At 34.7% G+C, this 20965-nt stretch overlaps 2 non-coding genes across 2 annotated transcripts; one reads left to right on the top strand and one right to left on the bottom strand.

Annotated features, from left to right (window-relative positions):
• Nucleotides 1–739: 739 nt before the first annotated feature.
• Nucleotides 740–846, top strand: LOC121213376 (small nucleolar RNA R71). The gene has a single exon (XR_005908758.1). It is a non-coding gene; the product is annotated as a small nucleolar RNA R71 (small nucleolar RNA).
• Nucleotides 847–20256: 19410 nt separating this feature from the next.
• LOC121213381 (small nucleolar RNA R71) lies at nucleotides 20257–20363 on the bottom strand. The gene has a single exon (XR_005908762.1). It is a non-coding gene; the product is annotated as a small nucleolar RNA R71 (small nucleolar RNA).
• Between the last annotated feature and the right edge of the window lie 602 nt (nucleotides 20364–20965).

Here is a 20965-nt window from a genome sequence, read left to right as displayed (position 1 = left end):
TGAGTTATTCCCTTGGGTTAGATTCAGTGTTACTCGGCAGGCTACCTTGTGGTCATTCAGATATTAATTTGGCGAGCTATCCTATCTGAGTTTCGAGTCCTTGGATCGATGCTTGTTGATTCTTAAGTGCTGTCTCGATATTCTGAAAATGAGTTTCTAATACTGAGATGAATTTTGTTAGCATCTCCTCAAGGTTTGACTTTTTCTCTTGTTGGTAGGGTGGTTGTTGGAAGCCTGGAGGTGGTGGTCTCTGATTCCCTTGGCCTCTCCATGAGAAATTTGGGTGGTTCCTCCAACCTACATTGTAAGTATTATTATAAGGATTATTTTGAGATCGAGGATTATTACCCAAGTAATTTAACTACTCGTTCTTCATGTGATGGCCATAGGGTAGGTATTTCGAGGGTATTCCGAATTGCTTGATCCACCTCCACTTGCTTCGCACTGCATTACTGGATAAACCTGTGAAGAACCAAGAAAACTGTCAATTTTTCTATTCAAAAGTTCTACTTGATTAGAGAGCATGGTGACCGAATCGACATTAAAAATGCCGGCTATTTTCGTTGGCTTTGTCCTCATGACTTGCCATTGATAATTATTCAGTGACATTTCTTCTATAAATTCATAAGCATTCTCAGGTGTCTTATTATTGATAGTTCGACCAGTAGCTGCGTCAATCATCTGTCTAGTTGTAGGATTCAGGCCATTGTGAAACGTTTGAACCTGTAGCTAGAGTGGTAACCCATGGTGAGGGCATCTTCACAAAAGGTTCTTGTATCTCTCCCATGCATCATAGAGTGTTTCTAAATCCATCTACACAAAAGAAGAGATATCATTACGTAATTTAGTTATTTTAGCCGGGGGAAAATATTTTAATAAAAACTTTTCAGTCATTTGTTCCCAAGTAGTGATTGACCCTCATGGTAACGAGTTCAACCACTGTTTAGCTTTGTTCCTCAATTAAAAAGGGAATAATCGAAGGTGAATGGCATCATCAAAAACACCATTGATTTTAAAAGTGTCACAAAATTCTAAGAAATTTGCCAAATGAGTGTTTGGGTCATTATCCTACAAACTATCAAACTGAACAAACTATTGGATCATTTGAATGGTGTTAGGTTTCAGTTCAAAATTATTCGCAGCAACAACAGGCCTAACTATGCTTGATTCAGTTCATGTTAAAAAAGGTTTAGCATAATCATACATAGTATGCGGAGCAAGATTTTGATTTACTGGATTAGCGGCAATCGCAGGAGGTAGTGAATTTCCCTGGTTTTCAGCCATCTCCTCGATTGTGGTTGAAGTATCTTCCTCTTGCTCTTCCCCTGTGTATCATAAGCTTCGCCTTATTTCTCTTCGGTTTCTGCAAACTATGCGATCGATCTCAATATCAAACAGTAATGGTCTCGACGGGTTTCTTCTAGTCATACACTATAAAAACTTGCCAAGAACGAATAAAAGAAAAATTAGAAAAGAAAATAAAAATTTAAATTGCAAATAAAGTAAAATGGCTAAAGTAATAAAAATCGAGTGTTCCTAATATCTTAGTTCCCTGGTAATGGTGCCATAAACTTGATATGTGATATTCACGATAGGTTTTAAAAGATTTATAATTAATCTTTCTTGAAACTAACTATTATCACGATGAAGGCAAATGTACCTATCGAACAGTAGTATAGCTTTAGCAAGATCGGATTGTCGAACCCAAAGGAACCAAGAGTACTAGTAATTACTTCCTTTTTATTATCTAGCCTAAAATTAAGGGCTTTGTTTATCTAAGCTAATTAACTAAACTAAGGATGCACAGAGAGAAATTGGGGAAAACTTTTGGGAAAATTTGATTTATTAAGACAATACCCAAGGAAAAATCCACCTAGACTGTACTTGTTATTTGACTCTAAATCGGACGATTTATTCATTTGAATTGATCAGTAGAAATCCTTAAGTTATACTATTATCTCTCTCGAGACTAATAACGTCTAACCCTAGGTTGATTAATTGAAATCTCTTTCTAATTAACGCTCTAGTGTTGTATTAACTCGATCTATGGACCCCCTTATTAGGTTTCACCCTAATCCGGCAAAATCTTATCACCTTATCTCTAAGCTGCAATCAACTCCGCTTGATTACGACAAATTTACTCTTAGACAGGGTCTTTTTCTCCTCTGAATAAGAACATTAACTTGAATCAATATCCTGGAATATTAAAACAACAATTAATAACACATAATTAAGAACAAGTCAAATATTTATTATACAATTCAGATAATAATAACAAGATCTATCTTAGGTTTCATTCCCCTTAGGTATTTAGGGGGTTTAGTTCATACTTATGAAAGAAAACATCTCGAAAGAATAAAGATAACAAAACATAAAGAAAACCCAAAACCCCTGAATAGAAATTAAAGGGAGATCTTCAGTCTTGACGATGAATCCAGCTTCTGAGATGGATCAATCAGCTTCCCTTGAGTAATTCCTTGCCTCCTACTCTGTGTGTCCATTCTAAGTGCCTCATCAGGTGTTTAAATAGGCTTTTGAATGCCTAAGAGCCCTCAAAAGTGACCTTTTCCGAATAGGACTATACTTGGGCTTGATAGGGACATGCCCGTGTGCGATTACTCCAGCCCGTGGTGTAATACCCCATACCCGTACCTGAGACCGGGATAGGATACGAGGCATTACCGAGATTTTTAGAATAATTTCAATTAATTTATATTATTTAGTATTCATTTTCATGTTTCATGTAACATCTTTTTCATATATTAAATTCAAACATCATATAAAATACGATACAATATTTAAATTGTCATATTTACATACTCATTCAATATATACGAACCTACCTGACTAAATTGCAGAAGTACCAAGATTTAGGGGCATATTGGTAATTTACCATTTTCCCAAATTTCACCCAATATTAAATTGATAATTTCATTCAATTTATTAATTTAGATAATAAAACAATTCATTCCCTTCAATTTAGTCATTGTTGACATTTTTACAAAAATTTGCTCCCCTAAAGTTTTACTTTTATTCAATTTAGTCCACGAGCTTAAAACATGCAGATTAGCCATGCTAACTGAATATTCTTATATATTTTCTTCCTCCTCCTCTCCATTCCACATCCTTAATGTATATAACACACTTGTAAGTAACATTATCTATAATTTTTATTATTTACTTTTATGGATATTCAAGCTGTCCATCTGTGTCATAGTCACTAAATTATTTATATCTGGAGCTATAAAACTCAAAATTAATATCAACTAATTTTCCCTGAAACTAGACTCATATATCTTCTTACCATAAAATTTTCAGAATTTTTGGTTTAGCCAACAAGTACAGTTTATTCATTAAAGTTATCCCTGTTCTGCTGTCTGACAGTTTCGACCCTTCTTCACTAAAAATTAATTATCTCACAGTACAAAACTCAGATAATATTCCCGTTGATTTATCCTGAAAATAGACTCATTAGGGGTTCTAAAAATATAACTTTAAGCCTCTAATTATTTTTCTCCAATTTTTTGTGATTTTCCAAAGTCAGAACAGGGGAACCCGAATTCATTATGACCTTGTCTCAAAAAATTCATTATATCGCATAATTTACATTTCAATTGTTATACGTTTCTTCTATAAGAAACTAGACTCAATAAGCTTTAATTTCATATTTTATTCATCCTATAATTCAATTTTTAAAATTTTTGGGGATTTTTCAAACTTAGACTACTGCTGCTGTCCAAAATAGTCTTAGTGCAAAATGTTGATTTTCTACTTTTAATTTCAATTTAATCCTAACTAAATTCACTTACTTTTCTATCTTAATTCATACTTTACTTCTACTCAATTTTTAACCAAACTTAGACATAATTACCTATTTTTCATCATAAAACCATAATTTTGAAATTCTTTCAATTTAGTCCTTAAAGCATAAAACTTATGAATCACTTTACAATTAGATCCTTATTTCATTTCTAACTTGAATTTCTATCAATTTAGCCCTTAATTCATCTTTTTGTTCAACTTAATCAACACATAAAAATTCATTAACGTCCTAACTTTTGATATAATTCATGTAGTACTCTTCTCTAGGATTCCATAAACATCAAAATTGCAAGAAAATGGATCAAATTGACTTACCTAGTAAAACTTAAGGCTTCAAAAACCCCAATTTTCCTTTTATTTTTCTTTCCTTCCTTTCTTTCCCCTGTTTCGTCTCCTTCTCTGTTTCTTTTTTTTTCCTTTTTTTTACTTTATATATATAATATATAATAACAATAATAATGACTTTATTAAATATCTACTTAATATCAAATATTTATTTTACACTTGGGCACACATATATTATTACATTTGTATTTCATCCTCACTATACACTTGTCATTTTACATTTATTTATCATATAAACATATTATAATATAATTATTTATTTAATAAATATCTTTCACTAAATAATAAATATCCATTTAATATCAAATACATATATTACAAATGTATGTATTTTTTATTAATACATTTGTACCAAATCATTACTATACACTTGTCTTTATTTAATCTATTCATCATATAATATCAATTTAATAATAATAAATACATTAATTATTTACTTAAATAATAAGTAAATACATACATGTATTACAAATGTATGTATAATACTTATTACACATGTATTTTATTTTTGCCATACACTTGGCACTCCTTTGGCTTATTTACTTATTTAGTCCTTTCAATTTTTTTCCTATAATTAAATTTTCACACTTCATTCAATTTAATCCTTTTATCTAATTATCCTTTATTTAAGCTAATTTGCTTCATTAAACTTTAATTAATCACTCTTTTAACTTTGTAAATATTTTAATAAATATTTACAAATCTATTTTCCAGAAACGGAGACCCGGAAATGTACTTTTTCAATAACTGTAAAAATTCGGGTCATTACACGTGGTCAAGGCTGTTAAATGGACACGGCCTTGTGGCTTACCCATTTTAGGAAGTCCAGGTCGTGTTGATTTCCCATGTGGGTCCATTTTCTTTTTTTTCGGCCCATTTCTCGCTTTTCTTACGCTCCTATGCTCACCTAAGTATAAAACATGAAATTAAAGAATTACGAGCATCGAATTCACCAAATCTAAGGAGAAATCATCCATAAATGTGCTAAGCATGGGATAAAAATATGTATAAATTATGGTTTATCAGCTATGCCAAACCTATAGGGTATATTGGCTTATGCCACACGGCCAAGTCACACGCCAGTGTGTGAGGCCGTGTAGAGCATACTGAGTTGGTTTCAAATTCAACACCAGGGGACACACGGATGAGACACACGCCTGTGTCTTTGCCTGTGTGGACAAAATGTAACAGCCTTTACTCGTGTCGGATGCTGGAACAGGGTACGAGGCATTACCGGACTTAATCGTTCACAACATGCAAAAATTGGGCTACAAAATTTCATTCAAATTTAAAATTTATTCAAAAACATGCATAATGTCCCATACACGGGCCTACGAAGCCCTAAACATGCATTGAAAGTAGTTAGGGACTAAATAGAGAACCTTAGGAAGTTTTGGGAAAACTTAGAAATTTTTTTTCTATGAAATAGGGTCACACGCCCGTGTGGACATAGGGACACGCCCGTGTGCCTTTGACACGCCCGTGTTCTCAGGCCGTGTAACTCTCTGTTTATGACATCAACATGCAAATCAAACCATACAGTTAGGCCACACGCTTGTGTCTCCAGATTGTGTCCCTCACAAGGTTGAGCCACACGACCGTGTCTTGGCCCGTGTAGTCAACACTTAGGCTATTTTCCAAGCCTTTATGTGACCCATAAACCCTTACAAACTTATACATATTAAAACTACAATTCATGGCATCATTTTTTGTGATTAAACACTCTTTATTAAGACATATTCATAACATAAACATGGTCTCTTAAAAGTAATGCATCTACTCATGCAATACCAAGTCTAGCTTCCTTAATTCACATTCATAAGACTTGTTATTTTGATTATCACTTTTACCATTATATTATGGTTACCAACTTATCCATCAAGCACTCATGTCCAACCATTAACACGTTGTTTTTATAACATGCAATTACTATATGGCTATGACCACCTCAATTGGTCATAGAGCATACATCCAACACACATATCATAGTACCAACCATGCATGGCAAACAAACATACTCACATCATAAACATTAGACATGACATGAATAGCTGGATTTACAAGCCATAATTAATATGAGCCAAATCTCATGGCCATATACATATAACTCAATATAAGCCAATACATTCAGCCAAAGCATAATAATACATGTCAATAAACTACATCCCAATACATGCCACTTACTTGAAATTTCTAATATATGCTTTATTATCCCAATGATAGTGATTTGATAGTGTGACGTTGCCTCCGACAATCTCCAACCCCGAGCTAACCTTACAAAGCTAAAAGAAATAGAAAGGAAGGAGTAAGCTTCACGCTTAGTAAGTCCATATGAAAATAATAAGCAACTTATCAACATGCTTCCGCCAATTCTTGCAACATGCTCTCAAAGTAATACTATCATCATTTGCCTTTTTTTACCTACGTTCAGGTTAAGTTATTTTCTCAAGTCACAGTCACTGAATTAGTTATATCTAGAGTTACAAAACTCCAAATTAAGCTCCTCTAATTTTCCCAGAAACTAGACTCACATATATTCTTACCATAAAATTTTCAAAATTTTTTGCTTAGCCAATTAGTACAGTTTATTCTATAAAGTTATCCTTTTTTGTTGTCTGACAGTTCCGATCACTCTTCACTAAAAATTAATTATCTCATAATACCGGATTCAGATGGTGTTCCTATCTATTTCTCTTGAAAATAGACTCATTAATAATTATAAAAATATAAATTATAACCCATAAATATTTTTGTACAATTTTCAATGTTTTTCTCAAATCATAACAGGGGATTTCAAAATCATTCTAGCTCTGTCTCGCAATAATTTAAATATTTCATAATATGAAACTCTTTTGCTTACACCATTTATTCTATGTGAAACGATACTCATTAAGATTTAATTTCATATTTTATTTAGCCTCTAACTCAATTTCCATAATTTTTGGTGGATTTTCAAAGTCATACAGCTGCTAATGTCCAACACTATTTTGGTGCAATATAATGATAACTATCATTAGTTCACTTTTGACTAATCATGAACTCACCATTTCATGAATTTCATGTTCAAATGCACAATATAAGTTAACATGATATTGCAAAAAAATTTATAATCATAATTCATACATCTTAGCTTACCGATGTCTCAACATTTCAAAGTCTCAATAACTATAAGTTTGGTGTACATACCTGTATTTATCGTAATATATAATATAACCATGCCTCTTTAACATGCCCTCCTTAGGACTTTCACCACATCTATTGCATTACCCATTGAACCCTCAGGATACTATTGGATACGCGGAAAACTTGCACATAAGTGTCATATATACATACGTAGCCAAAGCTATCTCATAACATGTAACGCTCACAATAGATCTACTCACGGGTGTGCTCATAAAAGCTATCGGTCAAGGTGTAGCTACATGGGCTACTCACACAAGCTGTCAGGTATCCGTCCAACTCAAGGATTACCTAGCCACCGGTAGGACACACAAGACCGTTGCCCAGAACCATGTATCACATCCATTACGAACTCAGACCAATTCAACGAGCTTAGATACCTCATATATATCACAAACTTGGACTAACTCAACAAGTTTGGATTTCTTAATTCCTAGTGACATGTCACATGTACCCTAGACTATTCCTAAGCTTCAGATGGGATTTTTCGATACTCTATCTCTGTTGAACTTACTCAAAGTGTCGATCGCACTATCCATAGTATCAATTGCCCTTTCATAGCATAATAAGGCATAACTCAAATAGCAAATAAGCTTTTAAGAATTTACATAACACACATCACATATTGCATACATCACTTGTCATGGATCAACATTTTCTTGCATTTCACGTAACATTCTTCCATGTCATATTTCCACATCATATACACCATTTCATAAACTTTTCCAATATATTTAATAAATCATACAATATATGCAATAATAGTGAAGAACTATAATTCAAACATAACATTGCACTATTATTATCATACGAACTTACCTCGAATGCAATTTCGGCTAATTATTCTCTTTTAGTCCTTAACCACGTACTTTATTGATTTAAGCATGAATCTCAATTTTCTTGATCTAACATGATGAAATTCACTCATTTAATCATTACATTAATTAATACATTCTATAATTAACAATTTGGAAAAATTACCGTTGACAAACCATGATTTATACTTATTTTTATCCCATACTTAGCACATTTATAGATGATTTCAACTTAGATTTGGTGAATTCGATGCTCCTAATTCTTTAATTTCATGTTTTATACTAGGTGAGCACATGAGAGTAAAAGGAACGAGAAACGGGCCGAAAACAGAGAAAATGGGCCAACATGGGAAATCAACTCAGCCTAGACTACCTTACACGGGTAGACCATACAGTCGTGTCTTTTTGGCAGAATCGAGCACGACTTACATGGGTAGACCACACGCCCGTGCCTATTTAATAGCCTTGAACACGGATTAAAGAAATCACACATGGGCGTGTCACACGAGCGTGTCCCTGTCGAGCCCAAGTCTAATTTTATTCAAAAAAGGGCACTCTTTAGGGCTTTTAGGCATTCTAAAGCCTATTTAAACACACTAGAAGAGGATTAGAAGGGACACACAGAGTAAAGATGAGGGAATTACTCGAGGAAAGCTGATTGATCCATCTCAGAAGCCGGATTCACCTTCAAGACTAAAGATCTCCCTTCAATTCCCTTCAAGAGTTCTTGGGTTTTCTTTATGTTTTGTTATATTCATTCTTTTGGGATGTCTTCTTTTATAAATATGAACTAAATCCCCTAAATACCTAAGGGGAGTGAAAACTAAGACGGATCTTGTTATTATTATCTGAATTGTATGATAAATATTTGACTGTTCTTAATTATGGATTATTCTTGTTTTAATATTGGATATTGATTCTGTAACATCCCGAAATAGGGCCTAAACGGAACAGTGGTTGCGAAACCACAAATCTGAGGTAGAAAATTTATTTTATTATTATTTTGATGTTCATGATATGATTGCATGATTGTGTGAAAATTTCGTGATGAAATTCTATGCATAAAGTGCTTAAGTTGAGATTAGGGCCTAAATCAAATAATTTGCAAAACTTGCATTCTAGAAGTTTTTAGTATGAAATTGCTTTGGAATATTAATGAGGAGGTCTTAAATAGAAATTTGACCAATTTCAAAGTCTATGGACAAAAAAATTGGACATGGATGGAATTTTTGGAAAGTTTAGTAGTAAGGGCATTTTGGTCATTTAGTTATTAAAATGAATTAAAAATAAAATTAAAAGCCAATTTTTTTCCATCTTCTTCATTAGGACGAAATTTCAAGGGTTCTCCATAGCTAGGGCTTGTTTCAAACTTTCAAACTCCATAGTAAGTGATTCCAAGCCCCGTTTTTAATGATCTTTACGTTTTTGGAGTCCCGATAACTTGATTAAGCTTATTCTAGCAATAATTCAACCTAGGGTTCGTACTTGGAAAAATACCCATAGGTGAAATTTGTGTATTTTGGTGTTTTATGATAGAATATGAGGTTTTAAATTATGTTAGAAAACTTGTGCTACTCGGTTTTAAGTGAAAACAAGTAAAAGGGCTTAATCGGTAAAAATACCTAATAGTCATAAGTACATGTTAGAGTGTGAATTTGATGTTATCATAGAAGGGAAAAATGATCAGCATGTCATAAAACATAAGAAAATAGGATGAAGTTTAATTTACGAGCCTTGGGGAAAAAGTGCAAATATGTGAAAGTTTAGGGGCAAAAATATAATTTTGCCAAAGTTTGGGTCAAGGACTGTTTTAATATATGTGAGTATTAAATAAGCTAAATTTTTTTTATTATAGATCAAGAAGAACAAAATCTGGAGTTAGACCGGGGAAAGAAAAAGATAGTGGACTAAATCGATATAGTTGATCGTATTTTGTTTCGAGATAAGTTTGCGGTAAATAAATGCAATATTCTATTATTTTATGTTAATTTTGTTAATTTCCAGCATGTGTATATTTATTTTATGAAATTATTCAAAGAAGACTTAAGCATGAATTGACGGAGAAGAAATTTCAGAAAGTCCCGGTTGAACATTAGGAATGTGTAGGATACAAATGTCATGACATTAGGTTTAAGGATACCGTGTAAGACCATGCCAAGGCATGGCAATTGGTAAGGTCTCTAAGGCAAGGAAATCATGTAAGACCATGTCAAGACATGGCATTGATAAGTTACTATAAGGCAAAGGTCCCATGTAAAACCATGCCAAGGCATGGCATTGGTGAGTTCAAAAGGTAAGGATACCATGTAAGACCATGTCAAGACATGGCAATGGTAAGTTTCAAAAGGATACCACGTAAGACCATGACAAGTCATGGCAATGGTAAGGTACCCGCGTATCCTTAATATTCCAAGTGGTTAAACGGGAAAATTTAAAGAGAATATCAAGGTAAGGTAAGGTAAGACGAGTTATACTAAAAATGTAAGACAAGTTCATGCTAGAAGAGTAAAGGTAAGCACATAATGTTCATGTATGCTTGATAAGGAAAAAGGTAAGTAAAATGTATTAATAAATTTGATTAAGTAAGTAAGTATTTAAGTAAGTGAGTAAGTGAAGAAGTTTTAAATATGTCTATGACAATTAATAAAGTTGGATTAAGTAATATCATGCCAAGTAGTAAGATAATTCTTATGAATGTTGTTATTTATTTGCATGCAAACTTACTAAGCTTAATGCTTACCCCTTTTATTTTCCTTCTTTTTATAGTTTTTTCAAGCTAACTTGGGGATCGTAAAGCACGTCGGAGGTCCGGGCACACTATCACGAGGATTATTTTGGTATAGCTAGACGTTTCATTTTGAGTATGGCATGTATAGCATCGTAGCCATTTTGTGTGTATGATCTTATGATATGACTAATGATTGGTATGTAAATGCTTGATAATGATTAGCTGTTGGAATGGCTAATCAAAGACATGTTTGGTGTTATGTATGCCTAAATGCTAGTTATTCCATGGAAATCATGAAAAAGGTGAAATTAGCACAAAACAGATCAGACAGTAGCAGTGACGTGAATTTGAAAAATCACTAAAAATAGTAGAAATGGAATTAAATGATGAATAAGTTATGAAATCAAATATTATTATGTCTATTTTCAAATGGAAGAAACAAAAGAGGTAAATGAGATATATTTTATGAGATATTTAAATTTTTGTGAAACAGGGCCAGGGCGATTTCTGGATCCCTTCTTCTGACTTTGGAAATTCACAAAAAATTGTAAAAAATAATTAGAAGTCATTATTTACATGTACAGATTCATTATTGAGTCTAGTTTTATGAGAAATAAACGTCATAGTAATTTAAACTTTGTATAGGGAGATATTTGATTCGTAATACACAAAGGTCAGAGCAGATGAACCCTGAAATAGGGGAGACTTTAACTAATAACATGTACTAGTTGACCTGACCAAAAATTCTAGAAAAAAATTAGTTGATATATATATGACTCTAGTTTCATAGAAAATTTACAGAATTGGATTTTGAGTTTTGTATCTCAAGATATGAATTTTTAAGCGACTGTGACGCAGATTGCCAACTTCTCTGGAAATTTTAAAAATAAATTGTTTGAGCTGTTTAAGTAATGAATTAAGTCCGTTAACACCTCGTGTTCGACTCTGGCGACGGTCTCGGATACGGGGTGTTACATTTATTGGTGTCAGAGCAAAAGTTTAGTCGATTCTCGGAATATTTAGTATGAGTAAGAGTCTAGCTATACATGCCATACTTATGTGTTGATAGTGTGACGACTCTTGACGATTTTAAAATGTTTTCTTTTATAGTTATGGATCCCAAACAAGCTAGTGCAGATGATGTTCAGAGTAACGTGACCGCTCCCATAAAAGGGACCGTGCCACCAAATAGTAGTGAAAGGCCCGTTACAGTTAGTCAAGGAGGAGGGACTCGAGAAGCCTTCTTCCAAGCTATGAATGAATGGTTTGCCAAGTTCGTTCGAACGAATCCGGCTGTTAGACCTCCACCCCCTCATGATCATCAGACCACCCATGTAGCTCCCTCAGTCACAGGTACGGTTGTAAGAGAAAAACCACCAGTTGATAAAATCAGAAAACAAGGAGCCGAAGAGTTTCGAGCTACAAAAGATGATGATGTAGAAAAGGCAGAATTTTGGCTCGAGAATACTATCAGAGTCTTTGATGAGTTATCCTGCACACCTGAGGAATGTATGAAATGTGTTGTATCACTCCTTAGAGATTCGGCCTACCATTGGTGGAAGACACTTGTATCAGTTGTACCGAAAGAGAGAGTCACTTGGGACTTCTTTCAGGAGGAATTCCGTGAAAAGTACATTAGTCAGAGGTTTGTTGACCAGAAAAGAAAAGAGTTTCTAGAGTTGAAACAGGGCAATATGACAGTGACTGAATATGAGCGCGAGTTTGTTAGACTCAGCAATTATGCTCGAGAGTGTGTGTCTACAGAGGCTATTATGTGCAAAAGATTTGAGGATGGGCTTAATGATGATATACGATTGTCTATTGGTGTCTTAGAAATAAAAGAGTTTGTTATCCTAGTTGAGAGAGCCTGTAAGGCATAGGAGCTGTTAAAAAGAAAGAGCAAAGTTGAAATTGAGACGCAAGACACGAAGAAAAGACTAATGAGCAAGTCATTTCAGTCTACATCCAAGAGGCCTAGAGAGTTCTCCACTAGATCTAATTTTTCAGCTGGATATTCTAGCCGAAACAGAGGCAGAAGATTTATGAGTCCGAAAGCTCAGACCACTTCGATTGCAAGCGTTGGCAGTGTTCAGCCTGATAGACCAAAGTGTCCCCAATGTGGTCGACGTCACCCAGGTCAATGTCGAGCAACTGAGACAGGTTGTTTCCGATGTGGTGCGCCAAACCATTTTATTCGGGAGTGTCCCGAAATGATTAAAAGGGAATCAATACCGAATGTAAGATCAGGAAAAGCTCCTGTTAGAGGTAGAACACTGAGAAATCTGGGAGTTGGGGAAAATAATAGAGGTGCATCTAGAGATTTAGCAGTGAGGCCAGATGTTAGAGTACCTGCGAGGACTTATGCTATCCGTACTCGTGAAGAGGCATCCTCCCCCGATGTGATTACGGGTACATTTTCTCTCCATGATACTAGAGTTATTACTTTGATTGATCCGGGTTCAACCCATTCATATGTTTGCATGAAAGTGATGCCTAGTATAAGTATGCCTATAGAATCTACAGAATTTGTGATTAAAGTATCGAATCCATTAAGCAAGCATGTATTAGTAGATAAAGTATGTAGAAATTGCCCTTTGATGATTAGAGGCTACTGTTTTCCGACCGATCTCATGCTATTGCCATTTGATGAGTTTGATGTGATTCTTGGTATGGATTGGTTGACTAAACATGATGTGATAGTGAATTGTGGAAAGAAATTCATTGAGTTGAAGTGTGAAAATGGTGAAATTCTTTGGGTTAATTCAGAAGAGTCTGATGTCCTGAAGACTGCTTTCCGGACTAGGTATGGTCATTATGAGTTCCTTGTGATGCCATTTGGCTTGACTAATGCTCCTTCCATTTTCATGGACTTAATGAACCGAATTTTCAGACCGTACTTGGATAAGTTTGTAGTTGTGTTCATTGATGATATCTTGATTTATTCTCATGATGAGACTGAGCATGTAGAGTATTTGAGAACAATTTTACAGATTCTGAGAGATAATCAGTTGTATGCCAAGTTCAGAAAAAGTGAGTTCTGGTTACGAGAAGTTGGTTTTCTTGGACATATTGTCTCAGGTGAAGGTATTAAGGTTGATTCGAGCAAGATTTTAGCCATTGTTGATTGGAAGTCTCCTAGAAATGCATCAGAAGTTAGAAGTTTTCTTGGTCTTGCCGGATATTATAGACGATTTGTAGAGGGATTTTCCATGATAGCTACGCCACTGACAAGATTGCTGTGAAAGGATGTCAAGTTTGAATGGACTGAGAAGTGTCAACAGAGTTTTGACAAGTTAAAAGCATTGTTAACTAAAGCTCCAGTTTTAGTACAACCAGAACCAGGTAACGAGTTTGTGATTTACAGTGATGCGTCCATGAATGGACTTGGTTGTGTACTTATGCAGGAAGGGAAGGTAATTGCTTATGCCTCTAGATAGCTAAAGCCACATGAGAAGAACTATCCGACACATGATTTAGAACTAGCTGCCATTGTTTTTGCGCTAAAGATTTGGAGACATCATTTGGACGGTGAGAAGTGCCACATATTCACTGATCACAAAATTTGAAATATTTGATGACTCAAAAAGATTTGAATATAAGGCAAAGAAGATGGTTAGAGTTGATTAAATATTATGAGCTAGTGATCGATTATCACCCAAGTAAGGCAAATGTTGTTGCTGATGCTTTGAGTAGGAAATCTTTATTTGCATTAAGAGCTTTGAACACTAGTCTAGCCTTATCAGATGATGGTTTTATCTTAGCTGAGTTGAGAGCTAAACCGATGTTTCTTGAAGAAATTTGTGAAGCTCAGAAAAATGACAGTGAGTTGTTAGCCAAAAGAGATCAATGTGGGTCGGATATAGAGTTAGATTTTTAAATCAGTTCTGACGGTTGTTTGATGTTCCGAGATAGGGTATGCGTACCAAAGAATGATGACCTTATTTGAAAGATCTTACAGGAAGCACATAGTAGTTCTTTGTCTATTCATCCAGGTAGTACAAAGATGTATAATGATTTGACGAAAATGTACTGGTGGGTAGGAATGAAATGGGACATTTCAGAGTTTGTTTCTAGATGCTTGATCTGTCAGCAGGAAAAGGCCGAACATCAGGTACCTTCAGGTTTATTGCAGCCTGTGCTAGTCTCTGAATGGAAATGGGATCGAGTTACTATGGATTTTGTGACAGGATTGCCGTTGACACCAAGAAAGAAAGATGCAATATGGGTTGTGATTGACAAGTTAACGAAGTCGGCTCATTTTATTCCAGTTCGTATGGATTATTCACTTGACAAGTTGGTCAAATTGTATATTTCAGAGATAGTCAGACTACACGGGGTACCATTATCGATCATTTTAGACAGAGATCCAAGATTTACTTCACGATTTTGGAAGAAATTACAGGAGGCTTTGGGCACTAAGTTGAGTTTTAGTACAGCTTTCCATCCTCAAACCGACGGTCAGTCGAGAGAGTTATTCAGGTACTTGAAGATATGCTTAGATGTTGTGTACTGGAATTTCAAGGCAATTGGGAAAAATATTTACCATTAGTAGAGTTTGCCTACAATAATAGTTATCAGTCGAGTTTGAAGATGACACCTTATGAAGCTTTGTATGGACGTAAATGTCGCAAACCTTTGTATTGGACAGAGCTTAAGGAAAATCAGATTTACGGGGTTGATCTAGTTAAGGAAACAGAAGAGAAAGTAAAAATCATCAGATATTGCTTGAAAGCAGCTTCAGACAGACAAAAGTCGTATGCAGATTTGAAGAGAAAAGAGATTGAGTATCAAGTTGGTGACAAAGTGTTTTTGAAAGTATCCCCGTGGAAGAAAGTTCTCAAATTTGGCAAGAAAGGCAAACTAAGTCCACGTTTTATTGGACCGTTTGAAGTGATTGAGAGAGTCCGACCATTAGCATATCGGTTAGCTTTGCCGATTGAGTTAGAGAAGATTCATAATGTATTTCATGTGTCTATTCTACGTCGTTATCATTCAGATCCATCACATGTGATTTCTCAGACAGAGGTTGAGATTCAGCCAGACATGACTTACGGTGAATAACCAGTAAAGATTCTAGCTCGAGAGATAAAGCAATTAGGGAACAAAAGTATTGCACTTGTGAAAGTACTATGGAATAGACATGGGGTAGACGAGGCTACATGGGAGCCCGAAGAGGCTATGTGAAAATAGTACCCAAATCTCTTCACAGGTAAGATTTTCGGGGATGAAAATCCCTAAAAAGGGGGAGAAATGTAACATCCCGAAATAGGGCCTAAACGGAATAGTGGTTACGAAACCACAAATCTGAGGTAGAAAATTTATTTTATTATTATTTTGAGGTTCATGATATGATTGCATGATTGTGTGAAAATTTCGTGATGAAATTCTATGCATAAAGTGCTTAAGTTGAGATTAGGGACTAAATTGAATAATTTGCAAAACTTGCATTCTAGAAGTTTTTAGTATGAAATTGCTTTGGAATATTAATGAGGAGGTCTTAAATAGCAATTTGACCAATTTCTAAGTTTATGGACAAAAAAATTGGACATGGATGGGATTTTTGGAAAGTTTAGTAGTAAGGGCATTTTGGTCATTTAGTTATTAAAATGAATTAAAAACAAAATTAAAATCCAATTTTTGTCCATCTTCTTCATTAGGACGAAATTTCAAGGGTTCTCCATAGCTAGGGTTTGTTTCAAGCTTTCAAACTCCATAGTAAGTGATTCCAAGCCCCGTTTTTAATGATCTTTACGTTTTTGGAGTCCCGATAACTTGATTAAGCTTATTCTAGCAATAATTCAACCTAGGGTTCATATTTGGAAAAATACCCATAGGTGAAATTTGTGTATTTTGGTGTTTTATGATAGAATATGAGGTTTTAAATTATGTTAGACAACTTGTGCTACTCGGTTTTAAGTGAAAACGAGTAAAAGGGCTTAATCGGTAAAAATACCTAATAGTCATAAGTACATGTTAGAGTGTGAATTTGATGTTGTCATAGAAGGGAAAAATGATCAGCATGTCATAAAACATAAGAAAATAGGATGAAGTTTAATTTACGAGCCTTGGGGAAAAAGTGCAAATATGTGAAAGTTTAGGGGTAAAAATGTAATTTTGCCAAAGTTTGGGTCAAGGACTGTTTTAATAAATGTGAGTATTAAATAAGCTAAAATTTTTTATTATAGATCAAGAAGAACAAAATCTGGAGTTAGACCGGGGAAAGAAAAAGATAGTGGACTAAATCGATATAGTTGATCGTATTTTGTTTCGAGGTAAGTTTGCGGTAAATAAATGCAATATTCTATTATTTTATGTTAATTTTGTTAATTTCCAGCATGTGTATATTTATTTTATGAAATTATTCAAAGAAGACTTAAGCATGAATTGACAGAGAAGAAATTTCAGAAAGTCTCGGTTGAACATTAGGAATGTGTAGGATACAAATGTCATGACATTAGGGTTTAAGGATACCGTGTAAGACCATGCCAAGGCATGGAAATTGGTAAGGTCTCTAAGGCAAGGAAATCATGTAAGACCATGTCAAGACATGGCATTGATAAGTTACTATAAGGCAAAGGTCCCATGTAAGACCATGCCAAGGCATGGCATTGGTGAGTTCATAAAGCAAGGATACCATGTAAGACCATGTCAAGACATGGCAATGGTAAGTTTCAAAAGGATACCACGTAAGACCATTACAAGTCATGGCAATGGTAAGGTACCCGCGTATCCTTAATATTCCAAGTGGTTAAACGGGAAAATTTAAAGAGAATATCAAGGTAAGGTAAGGTAAGATGAGTTATACTAAAACGGTAAGACAAGTTCATGCTAGAAGAGTAAAGGTAAGTACATAATGTTCATGTATGCTTGATAAGGAAAAAGGTAAGTAAAATGTATTAATAAATTTGATTAAGTAAGTAAGTGAGTAAGTGAAGAAGTTTTAAATATGTCTATGACAATTAATGAAGTTGGATTAAGTAGTATCATGCCAAGTAGTAAGATAATTCTTATGAATGTTGTTATTTATTTGCATGCAAACTTACTAAGCTTAATGCTTACCCCCTTTATTTTCCTTCTTTTTATAGTTTTGTCAAGCTAACTCGGGGATCGTAAAGCACGTCGGAGGTCCGGGCACACTATCACGAGGATTATTTTGGTATAGCTAGACGTTTCATTTTGAGTATGGCATGTATAGCATCGTAGCCATTTTGTGTGTATGATCTTATGATATGGCTAATGATTGGTATGTAAATGCTTGATAATGATTAGCTGTTGGAATGGCTAATCAAAGACATGTTTGGTGTTATGTATGCCTAAATGCTAGTTATTCCATGGAAATCATGAAAAAGGTGAAATTAGCACAAAACAGAATTAGACAGTAGCAGTGACGTGAATTTGAAAAAACACTAAAAATAATAGAAATGGAATTAAATGATGAATAAGTTATGAAATACAAGATTATTATGTCTATTTTCAAATGGAAGAAACAAAATAGGTAAACGAAATATATTTTATGAGATATTTAAATTTTTGTGAAATAGGGCCAGAGCGATTTCTGGATCCCCTATTTTGATTTTGGAAATTCACCAAACATTGTACAAATATAATTAGAATTCATTATTTACATTTACAGATTTCTTATTGAGTATAGTTTTATTAGAAATAAACTTCATAGTAATTGGAACTCTGTATAGGGAAATATTTGATTCTTAATACACAGAGGTTAGAGCAGTCGAACCCTGAAATAGGGGAGATTTTAACTAATAAACTGTACTAGTTGACCCGACCAAAAATTCTAGAAAAAAATTAGTTGATAGATATATGACTCTAGTTTGAGGGAAAATTTATGGAATTGGATTTTGAGTTTCGTAACTTGAGATATGAATTTTTAAGCGACTGTGACGCAGATTGCCAGCTTCTCTGGAAGTTTTAAAAATAAATTGTTTGAGCTGTTTAAGTAATGAATTAAGTCCGTTAACACCTCGTTTTCGACTCCATCGTCGATCTCGGGTATGGGGTATTACAGATTCAAGTACTGATGTGCTTATGAAGAGGAGCAAAAGTCCCTGTCTAAGAGTAGATCTAACATAATTAAGCGGAGTTGATTGCACGCCTAGAGATAAGGTGACAAGATTTTGCCGGATTAGGGTGAAACCTAATAAGGAAATCCATACACTAGAGAGTTAATTAGAAAGTGATTTCAATTAATCAACCTAGGGTTAGACGTTGTTAGTCTCGAGAGACATAATAATATAAATTAGGGATTTCTACGGATCAAGTCAAATGAATAAATCATCTGATTTAGAGTCAAATAACAAGTGAAGTCTAGGTGATTTTTTCCTTGGGTATTGTCTTAATCAATCAATTTTCTCAAAAAGTTTTTCCCAATTTTCTTCCTGTGCATTCTTAGTTTAGTAATTAGTTTAGATAAAAGAAACCCCTTAATTATTAGGCTAGATAATAAAAAGAAAGTTAATACTAGTACATTTAGTTCCTTTGGGTTCGACATCCCGGTCTTGGCATAAGCTATACTACTACTAGATAAGGTGCGCTTGCCTTTGTCGTGATAATAGTTAGTTTTCAAGAACGAACATTCATAAATTATAAAACTTATTGCACATATCACATCATATCATGATCAAGTTTTTAGCGCTGTTGCCGGGGAACTAAGATATTAGGAACACTCGATTTTTATTACTTTAGCCATTTTATTTTTTTCATTTTAAAATTTTATTTTCTTTTCTAATTTTCCTTTTATTTGCTTCTGGTAGGTTTTCATGGTTTATGACTAAAAGAAACCCGTCGGGACCATTACTGTTTGATAGTGAGATCGATCGCACAGCTCGCAGAAACCGAATAGAAATAAGGCAAAGCCTAAGATACACAGAGGAAGAGCAAGAGGATGATACTGCAACCACAACCGAGGAGATGGATGAAAATCAAGAAAATCTGCTACCTCCTGCGATTGCTGCTAACCCAGTAAATTAGAATCCTGTGCCACGCACTATGTATGACTATGCTAAACCTAATTTAATAGGAACTGAGTCGAGTATAGTTCGGCTTGCTATTGCTACAAATAATTTTGAACTGAAACCTAACACAATTCAAATGATACAGCAATTTGTTCAATTTGATGGTTTGTAGGATGAGGATTCAAACAATCACTTGGAAAATTTTCTAGAGTTTTGTGACACATTTAAAATAAATGGCATTTCTGACGACGCCATACGCCTTCAGTTTTTTCCCTTTTCATTAAGGAACACAGTTAAACAGTGGTTGAACTCGCTACCACGAGGATCAATCACTACTTGGGAACAAATAACCGAAAAGTTTTTACTTAAGTATTTTCCACCGGCTAAAACAGCTAAGTTGAGGAATGACATCTCTTCCTTTGTACAGATGGATCTAGAAATGCTCATTGATGCATGGGAGAGATACAAGGCTCTTTTGAGAAGGTGGCCTTACCATGGGTTACCACTTTGGCTACAGGTTCAGACATTTTACAACGGCGTGAACCCCTTAACAAGGCAACTCATCGACGTAGCCGCCGGTGAGACTTTGAACAACAAAACACCTGAAGTGGCTTACGAATTTATTGAACAAATGTCACTCAATAACTATCAGTGGCAAGTTATGAGGACAAAGTCGACGAAAACGGCCGGTGTTTTCAACCTTGATGCGGTTGCTATGCTATCTAACCAGGTAGAACTTTTAAATAAAAAGATTGATGGTTTATGTGGTTCTACTCAGGTACATCCAGTGATGAGGTGCGATTTAGATGGAGAAGGAGTACACATAGAATATCAATCCTTCAACCCTATCATCGAGGAGGAACAAGTCCAATATATGGGTAACAAGAATTTTAGATCTCAAAATAACCCATACAGTAATACCTATAATGCAGGTTGAAGGAGCCATCCCAACTTCTCGTGGGGTGGTCAAGGGAATCAAAGGCCACAACATCCTCCGGGTTTTCAACAACCACCCCACCAACAGGAAAAGAAGTTGAACCTTGAGGACATGCTAACAAAGTTTATCTCGGTGTCGGAAACTCACTTTCAGAATACCGAAATAG

The sequence above is a fragment of the Gossypium hirsutum genome, chromosome A13 (genome assembly GCF_007990345.1).
Source record: "Gossypium hirsutum isolate 1008001.06 chromosome A13, Gossypium_hirsutum_v2.1, whole genome shotgun sequence".
Lineage (NCBI taxonomy): Eukaryota > Viridiplantae > Streptophyta > Magnoliopsida > Malvales > Malvaceae > Gossypium > Gossypium hirsutum.
The sequence above is the reverse complement of the archived record's forward strand: the minus strand, read 5'-3'. Positions and strand labels throughout refer to the sequence as shown.